Source organism: Meles meles, chromosome 2 (assembly GCF_922984935.1).
Source record: "Meles meles chromosome 2, mMelMel3.1 paternal haplotype, whole genome shotgun sequence".
Taxonomy (NCBI): domain Eukaryota; kingdom Metazoa; phylum Chordata; class Mammalia; order Carnivora; family Mustelidae; genus Meles; species Meles meles.
In genome coordinates this window covers 208,230,037-208,237,345 of record NC_060067.1, presented here as the reverse complement: position 1 = coordinate 208,237,345, position 7,309 = coordinate 208,230,037, and positions in this window count along the sequence as shown.

Sequence of the window (7,309 nt, the reverse complement as noted above, 5' to 3'; positions counted from 1 at the left end):
CACATATTTCCAGTTAAGACTTCAGATTTTTGCTTGTTAACCCTAGCACTGATGCACAGCTGGATGATGGTTAATTAAAACATGTAACAATAGGCTGAAAATCCTCACTGGTTACAAGACATCACACTTAGTTGTTTTCACCTGCCATTCCTATTTTAGGAAAATAATAAACACAAAATCATACCTCAAATATTAAAACCAAATAGTTTTTTCTAGCTATAACAATATTTTTATATTGCTTTAAAGTATAAAAGTTAATTTCCACGTTTATCATTTCAACGTTGTCATAATTGCTGTGATTAAAAGAGATAATGGATGTGAAAGTGTTTTTTAGTTCTTCCTTGCTATCTTCTTCGTGATGAAAGCAGGACAGATGTTATTTTCCTCACTTGACAGAAGGAGCAGATGATGTTAAATGATATATTCGAGGTAAATCATGAGCACAGTAATATTTAGACAGGTCTACTTCCATATCAGCTCTTTCCACAGCTATCCTCCCATCACACAAATGCTCACACACATAGGTACACATACGTGCACACACACACCCTTTTACAAATTACAGGTGCTTATGCCTGTAATTGCACCTGGCTATACCTATGAGTACACATATTCACATCCATACACATACCATGCTTATGGTATTTGTATTAGTGTATTTATTTCATCACCACCTCAACAACAAAAACAGCCAAACAAACAAAAAATAAAGATATTGTAGGATGGACAATGAGATGGAATTTTGAATTCATCTGATTCAATGTATGATCAATGTATGATGAGGTGTCTTGAAATTCTCCCAGTAACAGGAACCTTCCATGTCATAAGGTGCTTGAAGATCTCTCTACATAATAAAAATACTCCTTTCATATTTATCTGAGCATTTTGTTCCTGAAAAAGATTGAACATCAGGTCTGATGTACTTCCTGAAGCTGGAGAAATCTATTTAAGGCACACAGTCTCACACAGTCCTCCCGTGGCGCTGTACCCTCCAGACTCAACAGGAAGTGGGTAGATGGGGGTGAACTCTGCCAACTCTTAGCCTACTAGACAGCGTGTACTCTATACACACGCCCATATCAATCCTCGCAGCTAATCTGCCAGAGGTGTTGTTTTTATGTTCTGAATACAAGAGTCATACATTCGATGATGTGAGGAAACATTCCACACAGCTGCTGGAGGCCATAATCTGAAAGACACCTTGGTCTTTGTGGTTCAACAGCACATCTGCTTCCCTGACATCATGATCCCTATCCACCCCCAAGACGAAGAGGAATTTGAAATATTTCCACAGATTTTCCTAACACATCAGGTTGGGTTACTTATAGCAAACCAGATTTGGGTAGCTTCTTGGGAATTTAATTTCCTCTACATTTTTCTTTGATCTTTAGGATGTTTGGTCTATGAGCTGAGTGAAAACAACAGGAAGAGAAAGACTGGCAGAAAGGTGAGGAATCTATGAGAAAGTGTGAAGAAATGGCTCCATTTTTATACCCTACTGTGTTGTACACACACTTGCCACTCCTGTTCATCCTTTCCTGATGAACCTGATAGGTTCTTATATTTTGTTTGACCCACTTTCCTGTTCTGTACTTCCATCTCTCACCTGCTTTGGTTCCATTCTATAGGGCTGCGTCAGGAGCCTTCACTCCTTGGACAAACCCAGGAATCCCCACTCAAGTAATTCGCTGCAGGCCTCCATTTACTCAGAAGCTGTTCAGAGAAGACGTAATCTTTCTAACTGTGTGTGGAAGGGTTCTTACAAACTTTAGTGGGGTGACAGTTCCCTCTGCTTTGCCTCTGACTCTTTAATCCCTCTTCACACTTTCTCTATTTCTTTTATAGCTCAGACAATATCAGGGTATCCCTCTATGTATGCAGAATATAGCAAGAATATTACAAAGAGGAAGCCATCTATCAAAGTCAGCAAGTCAACCAGTTTTCTTCCTCTTAGTGCTACATCCTCAAGGGAAAATTTTGTTATTTCTGATCCACCTGAGTTCCTGGGATTCAGCGCAAGAACATGGCAACTGTAGAACTTTCTGAGCCTCATAAGAAATGAAAATCCTTACAATGAGAAAAAAAAAATAATGGCTTCACCTTTAATTATGTGTCCACAACAACAAAGAAAGAAACATTTTATAAAGCACCCAATTTTATTCAAGGCACCTGCTCAGGGCTGGTCATAAAGAATAAATAAATTATGTCTGAGAGTTTACAAACACTCCTTTCTTCTCAGCTCCTTGGAGAGATAGCATGCTTTGTCTAACTTGGGTTTCCTCATGAATTAGTCTATTTCCATTGAGGCATATGAAAATGGAACTATTTCTTGTGGGTTACTCTGTATTTGTGGAATGATCTTTTTCTTAAAGCAGGGTTGCATTAGTCAAAATGGCTTCCAAGTCCAGGCTACATGTGATTGTCATTCTCATTTTTCTACAACTCATCTCCATTTTACTTTCACACCTGAAGGTTGAACATTCATTTCTCAGAATTATGCCAAGGTGATTGATGTGATACTGAAATACTTTCTCGCTGCCAATTTACCATTTGGGAGTATTTTCTTAGACCATTACAATGAAAGGGTGATGGGCCCACGTGCAATACTAATCTTTGTTTAACCATAAGACTTCATTGAAAATGCAGGCAAATTTACTTGGCATCTAAAACATATTCAAAATAATACTATGCTTTAGCTTTAAAAAATGCATATCAGTCATAAATAGCTAAGTAGAGAGAAAAATATCACATTTAGAGTTCTCTTGAAATTGGTGAAGAAGAGGAACGAAAATTTAAGGCAGGCCATTTTGGCTTTGGCAATATGGCAAAACCCTATGGGTACTGCTGGGAGAAAAGGACTCAGATGGTTGATGGGAAATATTGAAAGCAGGGCATATTTTCTTTATCCATTCATCTGTCAATAGACACTCAGGGTGTTACCATATGTTGGCTCTTGGGATTAATCCTCCAGTGTACATGTGGGTGCAGACATCTCCTCAGGAGAGTGATTTTATTTGAGTAGGATGTATACCCATAAGTGAGATTTCTGGATCGTATGGTAGTTCTATTTTTAATTTTTTGAGGCAACTCCATAATTCTTTTCAAGGTCTCTGCACCAATTTATACTCTCACCAACAGTACACAAGGGTTCCCTTTTTCTCCACATCCTCACCAACACTTGTTAGCTCTTATCTTTTTTATGAGAGCCATTGTAACAGGTGTGAGGAGGTATCTCATGTGGTTTGATTCTCATTTCCCTGGTGATTAGAGATGCTGAGCATTGTTTCATGTACCTCTTGGCCATTTGAAAATCTTCTTTGAAAAAAATGCCTATTTAGGTCTTCGCCCACTTTTTACTTGAATTATTTGTGGTGTTTGCTATTGAGTTTTTTGAGTGTTTTACATATTCTGGATATTATCTCTTGATTGTATGAATGATTTGCAAATATTTTCTTTCATTCGCTAGGTAGACTTTTCATTTTGTTGATAGTTTTGTTTGCTTTGCAGAACCTTTTTAGTTGGATGTATCAAATCATTATGCTGTAATATTAAACTTGCACAATGTTATAGGCCAATTATATCTGAATGAAACTGGAAAAAAGAAAGACAGAGAGAAAAGGGCAGAAAGTCAGAAAAATGAAGTTGGAGCAAGTTGGATTGATCTCAGAGCCACAAAGATAAGGCAGTTACCTGAAACACCATGCTTCAACTCTAGTAGGCACAGAGTATGCCCTTAAAGATATTCCAAACACTATTGGACCAGCTGTACATATGATAACACAGCATAACTTGTATGTTCTGACAGGGCTCTGAGAGAGCCAGTGCCTTCAAAGAGTCTTACTGGAATATGAAAGGGTTCTTTTTATCCCAGAGTAGAGAATTAAATACTCTGTATAAGTATTTTGGAAACATTAGCTCCCTGTACACTATTAACAATGTGTTGGATCAGTTTATTAATGCAGATTTGAAAGATAATAAAACCATGCACATTTTCATTTAATGTCTTGACTATTGTTTAACAGCTTATTTTTTTCTTTTTAATGAAGGAAAACTTAGGAGTGTTTCTATTCTCTTTTTGTGGGTTGTAGGACTGAATTTTGGTAGGACCTGTGAACTAGCTAGACATGAAGATTGGTGCAGAGGATTAGCAGGAACACTTTTGGGGGGACATGATTTAAGTGTATTTGTTTTATTTAATCAGCAATCAAATAGGAATTTAAATGTGATGAAGAAAGAAAGAAACAAATGAAATTTTCAGTGACCACTGAGTTCTTCACAAAAGCATAACCGGTCTTCTTTCATTCAGTGTAGTTTGTCTGAAGGGAGACTCCCACCAGAACAGAAGACTACATTGAGCAGAAGCCCAAGGGCTTTTCTTGTTGTATAAATAGATGCAGGGAAAGGCCTGTCAACACCGAAGGGTCTACCTTCTAATCTATAGGAAAATTCATGTTTAATATTGATGAATTGAATGCTTTTCCACTAAGAAAGAATACCAGGCAAAGATGTTCACTCTCACCACTTTTATTTAGCATTATAATGGAAATTATAGCCAGTGTAATTAGGCATGAAAAGAAAAATTAAAGTGTATGTATTATAAAGAAAGAAGAAAACTCTTTATCTGATGCATGATATATTGTGTTAATGAAAAATCATATGGAATTTAGAAAATAGTCTACAAATAATATACTTAAGGATGAGTTTAGCAAGGTGGAGGATATAGAATTAGTACAGAAAAACCAACTGAATATATCTTCAAATCCTGAAAACAAAATTAAAATAAAACAGGATTATTCTGCTGAAAAAGCATTTGACAAAGTACAGCATCCCTTCCTATCAAAACTCTTCAAAGTGTAGGGATAGAGGGCACATACCTCAATATTATCAAAGCCATCTATGAAAAACCCACCGCAAATATCATTCTCAATGGAGAAAAACAGAGCTTTTCCGCTAAGGTCAGGAACACGGCAGGGATGTCCATTATCACCACTGCTATTCAACATAGTACTTGAAGTCCTAGCCTCAGCAATCAGACAACAAGAAATTAAAGGCATCCAAATTGGTAAAGAAAAAGTCAGACTATCACTCTTTGCTGATGATATGATATTATATGTGGAAAACCCAAAAGACTCCACTCCAGATCTGCTAGAACTTGTACAGGAATTCAGTAAAGTGTCAGGGTATAAAATCAGTGCTCAGTTGCATTTCTGTACATTAACAGCAAGATAGAAGAATGAGAAATTAAGGGGTCAATCCCATTTACAATTGCACCCAAAACCATAAAATACCGAGGAATAAACCTAACCAAAGAGGCAAGACTCTGTACTCAGAAAGCTATAAAGTACTCTCGAAAGAAATTGAGAAAGACACAAAAAAATGGAAAAATGTTCCATTGCTCATGGATTGAAAGAACAAATACTGTGAAAATGTCCATGCTACCTAAAGCAATCTACACGTTTACTGCAATCCCTATCAAAATCCCATCCATTTTTTTTCCAAAGAAATGGGACAAATATCATAAAATTTATATGGAACCAGAAAAGACCTCAAATAGCCAGAGGAATATTGAAAAAGAAAGCCAAAGTTGGTGGCATCACAATTCCAGACTTCAAGCTCTATTGCAAAGTTGTCATCATCAAGACAGCATGGTACTGTCACGAAACAGACACTTAGATCAATGGAACAGAAAAGAGAGCCCAGAAATAGACCCTCAACTCTATGGTCAGCTAATCTTGGACAAAGCAGGAAAGAATGTCCAATGGAGAAAAGACAGTCTCTTCAACAAACAGTGTTGGGAAAATTGGACAGCCACATGCAGAAAAATGAAACTGGACCATTTCCTTACATCACACATGAAAATAGACTCAAAATGGATGAAGGACCTCAATGTGAGAAAGGAATCCATCAAAATCTTTGAGGAGAACACTGGCAACAACCTCTTCAAGCTCAGTCGCAGCAACTTATTCCTTGGAACATTGCCAAAGGCAAGGGAAGCAAGGGCAAAATGAACTATTGGGATTTCATCAAGATCAAAAGCTTTTGCACAGCAAAGGAAACAGTTAACAAAACCAAAAGACAACTGACAGAATGGGAGAAGATATTTGCAAACGACATATCAGATAAAGGGCTAGTATCCAAAATCTATAAGGAACTTAGCAAACTCAACACCCAAAGAACAAACAATCCAATCAAGAAATGGGCAGAGGACATGAACAGACATTTCTGCAAAGAAGACGACATCCAGATGGCCAACAGACACATGAAAAAGTGCTCCACATCACTCGGCATCAGGGAAATACAAATCAAAACCACAATGAGATATCACCTCACACCAGTCAGAATGGCTAAAATTAACAAGTCAGGAAATGACAGATGTTGATGAGGATGTAGAGAAAGGGGAACCCTCCTACACTGTTGGTGGGAATGCAAGCTGGTGCAGCTACTCTGGAAAACAGCATGGAGGTTCCTCAAAAAGTTGAAACTAGAGTTACCCTACAACCCAGCAATTACACTACTGGGTATTTACCCTAAAGATACAAACATAGTGATCCGAAGGGGAATGTGCACCCCAATGTTTATAGCAGCAATGTTCACAATAGCCAAACTATGGAAAGAACCTAGATGTCCATCGACAGATGAATGGATAAAGAAGATGTGGTATATATACACAATGGAATACTATGCAGCCATCAAAAGAAATGAAATCTTGACGTGGATGGAACTAGAGCATATTATGCTTAGCGAAATAAATCAGTTGGAGAAAGACAACTATCATATGATCTCCCTAATAGGAGGAATTGGAGATGCAACGTGGGGGTCTTGGGGGTAGGAAAAGAATAAATGAAACAAGATGGGATCAGGAGGGAGACAAACCATAGGACTCTTAGTCTCACAAAACAAGCTGAGAATTGCCAGGGGAGGGTGTAGGGAGAGGGTGGTGGGGTTATAGACATTGGGGAGGGTATGTGCTATGGTGAGTGCTGTGAAGTGTGTAAACTTGACAATTCACAGACCTGTACCCCTGGTGCTAATAATACATTATATGTTTACAAAAAGATAAATAAAATCATATATAAAAAACAAGCAAACACGATCATTCACAACAGCAGTTCTTGTTAAACAGCATTAGTGAGGTGAATTGATGGGCAAAACCTGCACATAGTTAATGTGTGTGATTTTTTTTAAGATTTTTAAAAATTTATTTATTTGACAGGATCACAGTAGGCAGAGAGGCAGGCAGAAAGAGAGGAGGAAGCAGGCTCCCCACCGAGTAGAGAGCCTCATGGGGGGCTTGATCCCAGGATCCTGG